The sequence below is a fragment of the Camelus bactrianus genome, chromosome 5 (genome assembly GCF_048773025.1).
Source record: "Camelus bactrianus isolate YW-2024 breed Bactrian camel chromosome 5, ASM4877302v1, whole genome shotgun sequence".
NCBI classification, from domain to species: Eukaryota; Metazoa; Chordata; class Mammalia; order Artiodactyla; family Camelidae; genus Camelus; species Camelus bactrianus.
This window is the reverse complement of record NC_133543.1, coordinates 88,546,495-88,562,321: the sequence shown is the minus strand read 5'-3', so window position 1 is coordinate 88,562,321 and position 15,827 is coordinate 88,546,495.

The following is a 15,827-nucleotide window of genomic DNA, read 5'->3' as shown; positions in this document are numbered from 1 at the left end:
AAGAGCTTGAGGGGTCAGAATGCGCTGCACCTGGTACTCGTGGGTCCGTGGGTCCCTGTCTCACATTGCTCCCCCAACTTGGCCTGGGCCAGAAGAGGTGGGAGGGCCAGCTGCAGGTGAGATGGCGTTTATCTGATTCTCTAATGCCACAAAAATGTCTTTGATGCCCTTGGCCCCCTCCCCACGGAGGGAGATCAAAGGCCCGTGGGGAGGAAGGACAGCTCCATTCATCACGCCAAGCGGGCTGGCAGAGAGCTGTAGTCCCTACTCCTCCCTCCGCCCCCGCGTGCCCCAGGGGTGTCGAGGGACAGGTGGTGCAGGACATTTCACAACAAGGGCCAGTCTCCCTACCACCACTCTCTAGAGCCGCCATCAAACTGTAAGGGTGCTCTGGGATAGGGAGGACAGATGGAGGATCTCACGTCCGTGTGGCAGAAACTTCAGGCGTTCAGAGGAAAGCTCCTGCTCTTCTGGAGTTGGGGAGGGATCTGAACTTGGGGAGTGAGGCCACTGCCAAGAGAGAGAAACACCCTGGTGAGCAGAGAGAAGGCAAGATTCTGAGTCCCCCAGACAGTGGGGACAAGTGGATCAAGATAAGTGGGAATGCAGTAAAAGACCCTAGATGCCTACCCCAGGGGAGTAGGCCAATCTGGGAAAGGAAGGATGAGTAAGTAGAAAGGAGAAAAGAAATGGAGAAGCCTTGGCCTAGGCACGTAGGGAAGCCCCTGGGTTTGCTGGGATCCTCACCCCTAGGCCCTGGTGTCCAGGTTGTCTAAGTCTAATCCCTTGTACTGGGTACAGAAAGTTCTGGTGAGGGTGCTGGAGCACTCTAAAGAAGGGGGCTAGTGGCTGATGGAGATAGCCAGGGGGCATGTCCGGAGTGCTGCCCCTCCCACTTGAGACTTTAACAGCATCCAGATGCCACACACAGCCCCTGCACCTATGAATTTTGTATACAGTTACTGTTTCTGCAGGGCAATGCCAACCCCAGATCCTACACTCAAAGACATACCCAGGTTGGGCACACACTTAGGCTAGATGGTGCACTGAACAGGCTGCTGGAGGGCTCTGGGGGGTCCCTGGAGGCTACAGGTGGCCAGTGACCAGCCCCCAGGGAACCACTGCCTGGGTTCCAAATCCTCTCCCCCCCCAGCCCCCATCTTGCTACTGTTATTACAGATTATGAAATGCTCTCCCTATCCTGCATTCTTCTCCGAGGCAAGAATTTTAATGTATTTGTCTTTGTCATCAGGGGACCAGGGCTCTGGGACCGCCCTGCCTCTGCCTGAGGAGGGAGCGCCCCAAATCTAGTCCCTGCTGCCTCCAGACCCCAGCTTCTCTCCATTCCCACCCCCTCATGCCCTAGCCCTGCTCCTCACCTCCCCCTCCTAATACTCGGTCTCTCTGTGGGGTGGATAAAAATGATGTTATTGAAACAACAGAATTGGGAGCAGTGGCAGGGAGCAGGGATCAGCTCAGGAAACTGGGGCGTTTGCCAAGAAGCCTTCTCCCCCGCAGGCGGCCTTTCTGCCCCCACCCCCCACCTTTCCTACAAACACACACAGAACGCCCCACCCCTTCTGCAGTCCTCTCTCTGGCCAGACCTTGCAGAATATTTGGCCATCCCTAGCCTCCCCAAGCCCTCTTTCTGAACACCCCCACCCCACCCCAGTGCATCCCAGAGTCCCATTCCATGATCAGCTGGCCCAGTAGTGCCTGCAGAAGCACTGCGGTAGGGGAAGGGTGGGCTGCAGTCTGTGATGGGCAGGTCTCCTGAAGCCCCAATTCCCAGGGCCTCTGTTCCAAGGGCAACCTTGTTTCTGGCCTCATCCCTTTTGCCTTCTCTGCACCCCCATCTAGAGGTTGGCTGGCATCTGGGCGGAGCCAGAGCAATGACTTCTGCCCTTAAGCCCTCAAACTTTCAGAGAGATGAGTTCAGGTGTTCCTGAGGCTTCCATCCACCACTGTCATGTTAGAAGATCCTCCATGCAGCAGGCCTGGGAAACCAGGAGATGGAGACAGGGGCACACAAAGACAGATCAAGGTGCATGCACACACATGCACACCCACACACACCCACAGCTGGACACAGGCTTCCAGATAACCCCATAGGAACCACAGGACTCCTCGCCTCTCCTAAACAATGCTTGGTAACTTTCACCCATAGGTATGAATGGACACATAGATGGGCTGGCTCAGGCTGAGACACATGTCTGCTTCCCTGGAGATCACATGCATGCATACAAACACACACACACACACACACACACACACACACACACACACATATACCACCTCTGCACTGGCATTCATACAGAGGAGCATTCACAAGAGATGGGAAGGGGAACATAGCAGCCCAGAATGAACAGAGTGGTGCCACCCCAATCCCTCTCTCTCTGTCCCCTAAGCCCCCTCCACCTCTTCCCCCATCTCTCTGCCTTAAGTCTAGGTCGTGGTGCAAAAGAGAGATGGGGAAGGAGAGACAGGGGTGTCTGGCTGCGGGGTTGGAGAGGAAGGAGGGGCAGAGGTGGGGACTGTGGAGGGGGAGAGAGGCAGCTGTAGACAGATAACATCAGAATCGCTGCAGGGGAAAGCAGAGCCCTCTGTCTGTCTCTCTCACACTGTATTTCTGTGTGTCTTTTCCAGTTTCTCCCATCTCCATAATTCGGTCTCTATTTGTGTGTGTCTCTAAATCACTTTCTCTCTTTCTTTGTTTCTCAGAATGACTGAAGCTGCAGGAGCCCAGGAATTTGGGCCTGTGACCCTTCCCCTCCCAGTCACCTCCCTCTCTCTCTTCCTCCCCACCGTTCTCCCTCCCTCCCTCTCTCCTTCCCCAGCAATGGGACCTCATTCTCATTCCTTTAGGGTGGTGACTGGAGTTGAGAATTCCTAAGGGCCTTGGGTCTCTGGGCCCCAGGAGAACAGAGAGAGGAAAGGCCAGCCCTCTAGAGAGATGGAGGAAAGGAAAAAGATAGAAAAAAGAGAAAATCACTTTCCTCTCCCTTCTGAATCCTGGATCGCTATACTCCAGCATTTCCCAGCCCACGTGAATTCATAAGAGTGTGCCTTTCCAGCCCAGGGCAGGAACTCTGACTCCTAGCTTTAGACAGTCTTTCCCTGCCTTGCAGGTCAAGTTTTCCCTGAGACTCCCTCTGGGACTTTATCCAAAGGAACCCCCAACCCCAGGCTCTGGTTCCCTACAGAGCCCACCTGCCTCACATCTTCCACATCTCTCAGCCCTATCTATGCCCCCAGCCTTTCCATCACCCCATCAGTCAAAGGGAGAAAGAACCCTAAAGGAGCTGGAGACAGAGGGGAAGAGGGAAGCAAGGATGAGCAGGAGACGCTGCTGCTCGCCCACTAGGACAGGGCTGGGGCGAAGCCAGGAACATGTGTTTCCACTTAGCTCAGCCCCAGTGGCCCCTAATGGGAGTGGTTGGACCCAGGAGCCTCTCTAGCCATCCCCATCCAGCCTGGCTCCTGCATTAGAGAGTGTGGGGTGGGCAGAAGAACCCTGGCATGGCCCCATCCTCTTCTCAGTGCTCCGTCCTTCTCCAGGTGACACCACCTATTCCCCACTGCTTCAGCCCTTACCTCTCAGGGAATCCACCCTCCTCAATCCATGTCTCCAGACCCAGACTTTCTCCTAATTGTGTTGGTGTCTGCTGGCTCTCTCTCCCTGGACAGCAGTCAGTAAACTTTTAATCAAACACATACTATATGCCAGGCACCCAACTAGATAGTGAAGGGACAATGGTGAGCTACAGCAAACATCACCCTCACACTCATAGAGCTGATGGTCATTAATCACATCATCTCACAAACAAATGGAAAATCACAGCCTTGACCTGTGCTTCAGAAGAGAATGGAGGGCCCTGTAAGAGGCTCTGGTAGGAGGATTGACCAAGACAGGGAAGGTGGAGAGGGCACCTCTGAGGAGACAATGCTCCAAGTGAGATACAAAAATAAGTTGGTATTAACCGGGAGACAAAAGAGAGTGAATAACATTTGTAGCAGTGGGAACAGCCTTGTAAAAACCCTGCAAGGATGTGGAAAAGTCACAGGGATGGTGGGTAGAGGAGCCACCCAATCAAGGTTAGCTTGGGGTTGACGAGAGAGTGGAAGGCAGCCTGGTGGGAGATGAGGCTGGAGGGACTGAGGGGGAGGGGCAGGGATCAGACCAAGTAAAGCCTTAAGGGCATGGGAGGGAAGTTTTTTCTTATTTTAAAATCAATGCGAATTCTATAAATATAGACAAATATACTGCAAGAAGGAAGAAAAAAGAGAGGAACTTCTAGATTAAAAGAAAACTAATAGACATGTAAACAAAAAACAAAACAGGCAAAATGTTTAGGAATGCATGCTTGGATGACAGAGAAACATCAGTGGATGCTACCATAACAGTCAGTTCGTAGTTGCTAGGAGGGTGGGGGAAGGAGGTAGTTCTATTGTAAGCGGCACAAGGAGTGGGATGGCTGACAAGGTTCTGCCTCCTCTCATGGCAGTTGGTTTCAAGAGTGTTCAATTGTACATTTGTTCCATGCTCTTTTCTGTATTTACCTTAATAAAAAGTTTTTTTTAAGGCATTGGGAAGCCATTGCAGAGATTTCTGGGACACTAGAGTGACACGGTCAGTTGTACATTGCGAAAAGGTGGCTCTGGCCACAGTGTGAAGAGTGGTTTGGGGAGGAGCCAGAGTGGAAGTAGGAAGATCGGTTAGGAGCCTCCGCAGTGACCCAGGTGAAAAGCCATTGGAGTTTCCATCTGCATGGATGGCAGAGGCGAGGAAAGAGGAAGACAATGCTGATTGCTGTGGAGGAATTAGGGTCAAGTGGGCTCAGGGAGAGGCTGGAAACAGGGCAAGAAAGAGGGAGGTGGCAAGGGTGACTCTGAGATTTTTAAGTGACCCAACAGGGTGAATGATGGTGTGTCCACTCAGCTAAGGAACGCCGGAAAAAGACCAGCGTTAGGCGAGGTTGGGTGGGGGAGTTTGGGACTTGAATTAAAGATGCTTCTGAAACAGTCATAAGGAGCTGTTGAGGAGGCAGTTGGATATATGGGTCTGGAGCTCAGAGGGGAGACAGGGCTGAGTCACCCTGGTGTAGGGTGTAATTAAGCCAATAACAGGCCAAGATTGCCCAGGGGAGAGTGCATGGTGAGAGCAGACTCGATGAAGATGTTTCATGGCTGGATGAAGGGGAAGAGGTTGCAAAGGAGACTGAGAAGGGGCCACAGAGGCAGGAGAGGGAAAAGAGCGTTGTGGTTTCACAGAAGCCAAGGAAAGAGAACACGTCCAGAAGAGGGCAGTGGGCTACCGCATCAACCACTTGAGAGCCAGTCAGGTGGGGAGGAGGATGTATCCACAGAACACACGCCAAATCAGTTGAACCTCAGGCTACTTTGCCAAACAGCAAGGACAACCCCGCCATCTGATTGCTGTGACACTTTCATCAGCACACTTCTTATGAAACCAAGTCCATGGTTCTTGGCATGGCACTCAGGCCCTGACACAGTTTGGCTCTTTGTGGGCCTTCCCAGCCTCATCTAGGTGGTCTGTACCAGAGCCCCAGGCTCTCAGTGGCTCTCCATCAGGCCCCCAACCTGTCCCCCATTCCCTCCCCTCCACACTCTGCTCACCTGCCTCCCTCTTCAGCTGGCCCAGCTCAGCCCCAACTTCCTCCAGGACCCCACATGCCTGTAGTTGGAGACAAGCTCTCCAATTCCCAATAGCTCAGAGTACTTTGAGCCTTTTTATGGGAAGCACAGCATTTAGAGTTGATTTTTTTTTCTTTATGTCTTTGCTTCACTTGCTTATGAGTTTTTGGAGGGTGTGATCTATGTTTGGCCTGCAGTGGACACTTCATAAACTTAGGTTCTGTTGAACTTCAAGAGGGTGATAGATGCGCTGCGGGCCAGAGCAAGGAAGACTTAGCAGGTAGGGTGTCACCTCCTCAGCAAAACCAGGTCTTCTGAACTCAGGTGGGAAACTGGGGCTCCAGGGGAGATCAAGGGATTTCTTAACACGCCCCTCCTGGTGCGTACACGCAGCCCACCACTAACAGCACCATCCTTCTCAGGGAACCTAAGCACAGAGTCACATCGCCATCTCCTGGAAAGATAAGACACTGCTCCTTAAGAGAAATTATTTGAAAGGCCTCCATAACAGAGAACCACAAATTAAAAATTAGAACCAGGAAGAACACCAAGCTGTTAAATTAACAACAAAATTTTAGAAAAGTATAAAACTCAAAACTGGCAGAAGTGTAGAGAAACCCTTGCGCATTGCTGGTGGCGCTAAACATTTGACCACGCTTTCTGGAGGGCATACTGACAAAACTTTGCATGATTTTACCCCTGGGATGATATCCAGTGCAAGTTACTGAAGAGGAAAAAAGAACTTACTTTGTGTATTCAAATGTAATTATAAACACATTCTTCTATATTAGCGAAGACGCTTATGCAATACTTAGCTAGCAATAAGGTATAGTTAAACCAAGTATGATCTGACCAGACAATAAAATAACAAATACATTCATTTTATTGAAACAAGGAACTATCTCTAAAAAATAATACCAAGTGACAAAAAAAAACATCAAAAATGATATTTTCATAACAAATACTATGAATTAGAAACAATGGGTGCAGCAACAAGGATCAGAAGAGGATTTTAAAACCATATGAGTAGTTGATGTTATACAGTGGTTAAAAAGCATTTTAGTTTTTTGTTTATTTACCCTTTGGCTGAAACTTGTCTTTTATTATAGAAGCTTCAGCTATTCAGTGAGAAGAAATCAAATAAAGAGAAAACTGATAAGGAAAATGTCAAAATCTGATGGGGCTGGGGGCTGAGGAATCGCTCTTGGGGAAAGCCAGGGTCAGAGACATCCCCTGAGGCTTTTCCCCAAAACTTTTTGCCTCCTAGCACAAGGTCTCACACATAATATGTGCTCAATAAGTGTCTTTGGGTCACTAAATAAAATGAGGCAGAGCCTGAAATATCCGCCATCTTCCTCAACAACATTCTTCTCTCAAGAAGCCTCCCTCAATTGCCCCTCAGCCCTATGTCTTTAAGTGATTTTCCCTGGTTCTATGAGGGCCAGATCATGAAGTGAGGCTGTCACCGAACCCCACTGCCTGACTTTCCTTCTGACTTCAGTGCTTCCCCCAAAAATGAATCTAGGACTGGCCAGAAGGTAGGTCGGGATGAGCTGGACAATACTCCCATTTGGATTCATATTCAACCTGCTTTCATCAGAATTGGCAGCCTGCCTTCTTTGTCCTGGGTGTGTAAAATGGATACATTAGAGATTGGGTTCTCCAGAAGCAGATGGAGTTCGGAGTGAGATGGAGTTTGGGGTGCAAGAGGTTTATTTGGAATCAGCACCTGTGAAAGAGAGGGGATGGAAACAGCATTGGGCAGGGGCAGGAATGGAGCTGATGCAGGTTCGACAAAGCCTCTTTTGACTCAGGAGCCTTAAGCCCTAGACAGAGTCTTGCCCACCACAGCGTCCTTCACTGGATTAAAGTGATCAGGCCTTTAGAGCCTACTTTACTCAGCCACCAGACATGCAGGCAGCCCCAAGAAGGGAAGAACTGGTTCTCTGCAGCTGCCCTTCAAGGAGCAGACAGCTAGAGACTGCTGACCTCACTCCCCATAGATACGCAGCAAGTCCTCCCATGAAAAGGAAACTTGGTTCATCTCATCTCCATGTTTACCACGGGACATTTGGCAGATCAGGAAACTGAGGCCAAGGTCATAGTCATTGAGCTGTAGATCTATGAGTCCAACTTGTGCTTCTGCCTGCACCCTTACCCCCACCCTCCTATCCAATAGTGACCAGCACTACCCCAGGAGAAAGCCCCAAGCAGAGCTACCCCATCAAGAATGGGTCTCACGGAGAAAATGTTACCGGATGGCCTGTAAGTGATCAGAAGAGGCCACAAGGTCAGTGACGTTCCCTATGGCATCAGAAAAGCAGGGCCCAGAATGCCTCTCTTACCCCCTCCATCTCCTCCCCTCTGCCACCACCCCTGGGGACTTACGGCCCACATCTTCTCTGATTGTCCTTTATTCTTACATGGCAGGATGTTGCCACTTGTCCATGCCTCTATCACATATGGCCTACCACACTGTGTTCATATGTCCGCTGTCTACCTTCCCCCTGCACAGTGAGACCCTCTATAGCACAGATGCTGCCCTGGCATTATCTCCTAACTATAGCTCTGCTTCATTTTACTTTAATTTCAAAAGACAAGCAAGTTCATACCAGTTGGCTTTGGAAGTAGGGTGTGACCAAATTCAGCTCAATCATTTGCCACGTGTGGGATCTTGGGCAAGTAACTAGCCTGTCTGTGCCTTGATTTCCCATTATAGATAATACCAACCCCCATAGAGCTGTAATGGGGATTGACTAACATAGTGAATACACAGACCAAGGTCAGTACGTGAAAGATACCAGGTTCTCATTCCCTAGTAATGGTGGTTTTTTAAGTGACGAATTCAGTTAGGACCAAGTCTTCTTGCACTGGACTCAAAGATATATTCTTAGGGAGTCAGATGCATCTACAGGTCATCACCCAGGGGAAGGTGATGCATTTCCTTAGAACTTTAAGTTTAAATTGAGACAATTTAAAGAAAAATATTAAGCAAATTATAGTCTAGGTGGCACATGGATATGGCAAAATCCATGAAGGAGGCTGCAAATGGTGGTGTTTAGGGAAACACAGCCTATGCCTAGGGCACTATTAAACCAATCCGCGCTCTGATGGGAGAAATAGGGGCAACCCAAGGAGGGCAGTAGGGCCACAGCCCCAGAGCACAGCAGCGGGCAAGTCCAGCTGCATATCAGCTCCTTCCAGTCCAGAGGTCCCCTGCCTAATGTTGAGTTCTGGCGAGCTCCTGGGATTATGTGGGAAGGCCGATTCCCCGAGCCTGGGAGTCCTGTCTGAATCTCCTGTCTTCTTCATTCTTTCCAACGATGGTGAAGAGTCAGAAGGCCGAAGTTCTGGTTCCGAGGAGCTTTCTGTTCTTGAGCAAGTCATCGCCCCACTTGCTGCATCAGTTTCCCCATATGACTTTGGGAATGGGAATGAATGAGCGGTAAATTCAGTGTAGGTCCGGCTGTCCTTTAACGAGTGTGGTGAGTCCTCAACGCCAGCAGAGGGCGCCAGACCCTAAGGAGCAGATTCGAGGCACCCTTAGGACCATCCAGTAGAGGGCGGAGAGAGCCACAGTCGGACAGGAATAGTGACAGCTTCCAACCGAGATGGGGTACCCAAGGGACTGACTGGAGGGGCTGCGCTGCTCGGGAAAAAGAGCTCTGTGTGGGGACAGGGCGAGAGGTGTCCCAGACTGGCTCTGGGCAGGGCACTGGTTGGTATTCGAAAGTAACATTCCATTCCAGCACTGCTTTTTCTTGGGAGCCTCCATCACTGGGTGGGTGTTAAAAACTGCTCTCTCTCTCTCCCCCCTCCCCCGCACCCCCTTACAAAAATATCTTAAAATTCCTGAGGAAAACAAATGTAGCATCATGGGAAACTTATGTTCTACAGAAGACTCATATGCATCATTTTTACCTCATCTAAGTTCAAAATTTTTAAATTAAAATTTAAGATGTTTCAATAAAACAGCTTATTAGCACACTACTGGTAATGGTTTAAAAAAAAAGCTAGCAACAACCTAAATATCAATGGGAAAATAATAACATATCTTATAGAAAATACTATCATAAAATATAAGGTCTCTAAATATACTGACAGGGTCAAGATACTATTCATGAAGAAAACAAAAACAGTACACCAAGATAAATCCTATAAATTGGTAAATTTCTGGAAGGAAATACAAGAAACTGTTAACAGGCACTACCTTTGGGGCAATACGAAAGGGGGATTTACTTTTCAATTTTATACCTGCGTATACTGCTTTGGAATTGTACATGTATTATTATTTTTTTTAATGTCAACAGGGATTATCTGGTGGGGAGATTATAGACTATTTTGTTTGTTTTGATCTTTATGCTTTACATTTTTTAAGACAAAAATGATTTGTTCTTTTGAATGGGTAACATATTACAAGGTTCAAAATAATCAGAGCAATGCAATAAAATATACATGGAAATCTTACTCCCACCTTGTTCCCATCTACCCCACTTTCTTACCTCGCTGTTCCCCAGACTATCTTCCGTCAAATCCCACTTTTACTGTATCCTGCCAGAGTTTCTTTGTGCAGAATTAAGCAATAAAAATGTGTTTTCTAGTTCCCTTTTCTCATACAAAAGGTAGCATACTATGTACACCACTCTGCATCTTTTTTTTCCATTTAACAATGTGTCCTATCTTTCTGTATCACTAAAAACGAACCTTTCCCATCTTTCCCCTTCTCCCCTTTTCTAATGTAAATATTTAGTGCTATAAATTTTGCTCTCAGCACTGCTTTAGCCATTTTAGGGATGTAGAAATCAAGGCTTAGAGAAAGTAAGTGATTTGCTGAAAATTGCGCAGGCAGTGTGGCACTGCCTCTTGGCTGGGCAGAGCAGAAGCTCTGCTGAGGCCCAGACTCTTCCCCAGGGTTCTCTGTGCTGCTAGGTAAACTAGGACTGCTTAGGACAGATGTCTACTCGAGTTTGTATGCTACCCAGGGACTCTACAGGAGAGAATGTGAATTTGGCCTGTTATTGGCATTTAAACATATGCAGCCAGTGAACTGGGATTTCCTGAAGAAGATAGACTGAGAAGCGGGGTGAGGGGAGAGCGAATGAGCTAATGGGTTCCTGCGACAAAGATACTGGGTGTCAAAGAAATCTGGTAGAGGAGGTGCTACTGGGCAGCAGGGCTGGAATGCTGGAGGATGCTGCGAATCCAGGTGGGAAGTGAAGTTGAACTTGACCATGATCCAGTCCCCACTCCACACCCTGAGACTCTGGGATGGAGGAGGTGTGATTCAAAGGAGTGAAGGGTATCTCTAGGGTACAGAAGTTGAAATAGCTAACCTAAAGTAGATGGAAAGTTTTTGTTGGCCAAAGAGAGAGACACAAGCCACAGAGTTCTGTGGGCAGAGGAGTAAGGAAATGGCACAGGCCGTGTGGGCCATGGAGGGGCCTCAGCCAATGGAGAAGGTGGTAAGTGCAGAGAGCACCAGGACAGTGGGACTGCAGCCAGCAAGATAGAGCTGACTGTGTGTTGGAACAGTTGACTCAAACTCCGAGAAGGAGTTACTGGCAGAGGCAGCACGGGCTGGGGTTGTGGGGGATGAGAGTTGTCAATCCCAGGGGAAAATAATAGGTCTCTTGTTAGTCAAAGGGTATCACTTTGAGCTCCAGGATTTTGGCGTATCAGCTACAAATGCAGTATATTTATTACGATCAGCAGTGAGATGTGAATACACACAGCTCATATTGGTTTGTTTTTGTCATTATTTAGTTTATTTTAAATCAGTATCACAGCCTGTACAGCAGACATTTTTATTCTCATTTAATTCCTGAGGACACCGAGGCTCAGAGTTTTCCAAACTCACAAGACACCTCATTCTCCCATCCATTTTTTTTTAATCCAGGTGCACATAACTGACTTGCTGGACAGGCTTGCACATCCCCTAGAGATGCTGGGTTTGTACCTGGATACATAATGGGATGAAGTTTGGGTGGTCCTTTTTTTAGAAGGCTGTGAGTGCATTTCATTAGGGTGGGCACTTCTGAAGTTGTGTATAACATAGCACAGAGAGTGTGTGTGAATATTGGGCGACTAAATGGGAGGACTGTGGTTGCGCTTATTCTGAAATATTCATTCTATTTCTTCTTACTTTGTAGCAGCCATGTCTATGGGAGGATTAACCCCAGTCAAGGATGAGCCCCGATAAGTCAAATGTGTCCTCCCAGTGATGGGGATTGGTTCTGGAATGAGCATGTGGCTCAGTTTGGGCTAATGAGATACAAAGAGAAGTTTGCCCAGGGCTTTTGGAAGGTGTTTCCTTCTCTTAAAAGAAAGTACAAGAAAAGTTGGTCTCTTTTCTTCTGGATGTTTTCGGGCATCAAAAAGGAGCCCAGAACTGCTGCTGCTACCTCAGTACTTGAAGCTGGCACCAGCGGAAAGCAAAGCTAAGACAATCAAGGGAGAATATATCAGAGCCACTGGATCAAAGTAACTGGAAGCCCAGCCTGCCCCTGGACGCTCTGTTAAGCGAACCGATACATCTCTATCTTGTTAAAGCCAATTTGGACTGAGTTTTATATTACTTCTGCCTGATATTTACTGATGCAGCCTGCCCTCTGAGAAATTTAATCTCAATTAATTCAGGGTCTCCTCAACTCCTCTGAGGTTGTGTCTAAGTTCCTGAGAATTTATTTGAGGCGGAGTTTGGGTGTAAGAGTAGGTATTTGGCTCTCAGTCATCCTCTGTCCACCCTGGCATCCACTTGAGGCATCCATCAAACCATCTGGTCCATAGTTGATGTGCCATACAGGTAGCTGTTGTGCTGTTCCTCATTCTCATCCTCTCTCTCTCTCACCACTTCTGTCCCACTATTGGGCACACAATAAACATTCTTACTGCCTAGGTACTATGCTATGTCGAGGGAAATGTCATGTGACCTGCAAAGACTTGATCTCCCGCATTGCTCTTGGATGCTAGGATCCAAAGCATCCAAGGGATCCAAGGAATGCTGCTCCCTTACCATGCTGGGTTTGGGGAAACCTGTAAAGCAATCTAACGGCCTATCTCCCCACATATACCATGTAACACTTTCTACTTTGGATTTTATCCAGGAAGTGAGGCACAGACTACCTCTGCTTTTAGATCCCACAAACCAGACAGTGGTGGGGAGGGCGGGGAACAGGTGGCTCTCCTTCCTCAGGGACCCACATATGTTAACTCTTCTCTTCCTACCAGACCAAGAGATCTTTATCTCCTCTTGGGGCTAAAGAAGTATCATTCTAATTCATCTTTATTCTCTGAAATCTTCTGTGCTTTCTACTTGTCCCACCAGTTTTGTTTCTTGTTCTTTAATTTCTTCCTTCTTTTATTTACTAACTCTGTTTTTTATTCTTTAGGGCTTTTTCTAGACATTACAGCATGCATGATTAATATATCAAAATCTAAAGGTAATCAAAACTTTTTCCTCTTCCCAGATAACACAAGGATTTTCAAATACTTTAAATACTCTGTTTTCACCACCCCTGATTTGTATTTTATGGTTGGCAGTATTTCAATTCTAACCTCACAGGACATAATTCTTAGTTTTTTGCAGTTATGATTCATTTGGATTTGTCTACATTTTTACCACTTTCCCTGCTGTTTATACCGTGTTGGTTCTCAGATCTGACATGTAAGACCACTTTTTTTCTTTCTGAAGCATATTTTTTAGAAATTTCCTTCACTGAGGTAAACTCTGTTTTTGTTTGCCATAAAATACATTTTTTTATCTTCCTTGTAAATTTTATCTTTGTATAAAATTATAAGTTAAATTAACTTTCTTTCAGCACACTGAAGATCCTGCACTAATTTCTGGGTTTTCATTTTCTATTGAGAAGTCAGCTATCAGACTGTCATTTCTTTGAAAGTGATTTTTCCCCAGTTACTTTCCAATTGTTTTCTCTTTGCCTTGATTCTCTGTAGTTTTCACTATGATGTTTCCGTGTGTGGGTTTCTTTCATTTATCCTCCTGGGGATTCGTAGGCTTTTAGAATCTGGGGATTCTTACGTTTATCAGTTCCTGAAAATATCAACTAATCTCATCAAATGACTTCTACCCTACTATCTCTCTATTCTCCTGAGACTCTCTTTAAATATATTTTAGATTTTTCTGCTTAGCCTGTATATTTCTTATTTCTTCATATGTATTTCTGAAGATATTTTTATTTTTGTATTCTATATTATACTCTGGATAACTTCCTCTAACCTAACATTCTATTTTCTCTTCAGCTGTCTTTAATCTCCTTTCAATTCATTTATTAAGTTTTTGCTTTCACTTCTGTATTTTTCATTCATTTTTTAGAAGTTCTATTTGCTTTGAAAAAAAAAAAACTGTTACGCTCTTTTTTATAATTTCCCATTTGCTCCATGCTTTTCAAACTTGTCTCCTATTGTATTACATGTAAGAAGCATTTGTTATAAATAAAGTATCTGATAATTCCAGTTTCTGAAGTTCTTAACGGTTTTTTTCCTGCTACCTGTATTTTCTGATGGCTCTTTCTCATGATTCCTAGCTTCCCTGTGTACCTGAGTATTTTCAACTATGTGCTGGTTGTTGTGGAATAATTTGTGGCTTTGGAAGAGGTAACTGTCTCCAGATAACACTTGTGTTTGTTTCTGCCCAGTCCTGGGGTCATTACTGACCTTACACTTAAATCAAGTTAGAACTTTGGTTCTCTCTGAATCACTCAGATGAGGAAAACCTTGACTGTTAAATTTAGGTAACAGCTAGTTTGCTTCAGAATTATACTCATTCTGAGCTTTTTAGAGATGGGATCTCCTATCATACTCCCAACTTACATGGGTCCTTGGCCTCCAAAACCCCAAATGGCTCTTGCTAGAATTGGTAGATGCCTTAGAGCAAAGTTGCTTCTTTTCTCCCTAGCCTCGCTGTGTGCCCATTTTCCTTTCAGTTGGGCCTAGTCTTTACTATCTTATCTTTTAGTGCTTTTAAGAAGATGCTTTTTATGTCTTATCCACCATTTAAAATCATTTTTAGTGGAATATGTTTTCTGAATAGCCTAGCCTGCCAAAGATCCCCAATTTTTAAGCCGAGTCCAAGCTTGTACTGCTCACCACACGACAGGCCAATAAATCAAGAGATGAGTTGTTGGGGCAAGGAATGGTGACTTTATTCATAAAGCCAGCAGACTGAGAAGATGGTAGACTAGTATCTGAAAGAACCATGTTGCCTGACTTAGAATTCAGGCTTCTTTTGTACTAAAAGGGGAGGAAGTAAAGTCAAACCTGGTTTTGGTCAGCCTCTGGAGGGGATATGTTAATTTCTTCCTTCCTGCAGTCATTCCAGGTGGGCCTAGTCAGGATGTTTCCTGTGAGCTTAATAAAAGGTATTTTAGCTGAACGCTCACTTCCCGGGAGGCAGGGTTCCCAGAGATGGGCCATTTTGTATAATTTAAGCGTATAGGCAACATCCCTTTGGTGGTTAACTTGTAGCAAAAGCAATAGAATACACAGGTTAAAGTAAAAGAAACATCTAAAATGGAGTCAGATTTGTTCTTCCCTATTACAGTATTCCCCTTCCTTCCAGAAGACCTGACTTTTGAAACCCAAAAGCCAGAAGATGCTCTTCTTTGCACTGTATCATTTCTTCCTTGAGGCAAGAAACTGTAAGCTTGAGTGAGAAAAGGACTATAGGGTAGAAAGAAGTACCCCTCAGTTTGGTTACAATGTTCAAAGTATTATGCCACCACATAGGTAGACTGCTTAGCCCGGTACCCATTACCTTGCTGGAGTTCAGTAAATAGTTACTGTGTCATGATTATTATTTCTATATCCAAACTCAACTTCTTTAGGAAGTTTTCCTTCATTAACCTTTTCCCATTCCAATTCTTCTTTCACTGTAGTTTATCCAAGTACATTTTTACCCTCCTTGACACCCTGTTGATTTACTCTAATTGCTTTTTCAAATGTGCACTTTTCCTTGGGAAGGTTTGGTGACTGAACATCATGCCCAGAAACTTTTGCAAATGTCTAGGCCTTGTTTCTTTGTTAACTCTGGTATCGGAGCTCTTTCAGCTACAGGTGACAGAAGCCTCAATTCAAACTGCACTAAACAAAAAAAGATTCTATTGGTTAATGTAATTGAAAAAAAACCCAGTGGTGGGTTTTCAGGTACAGTTTGA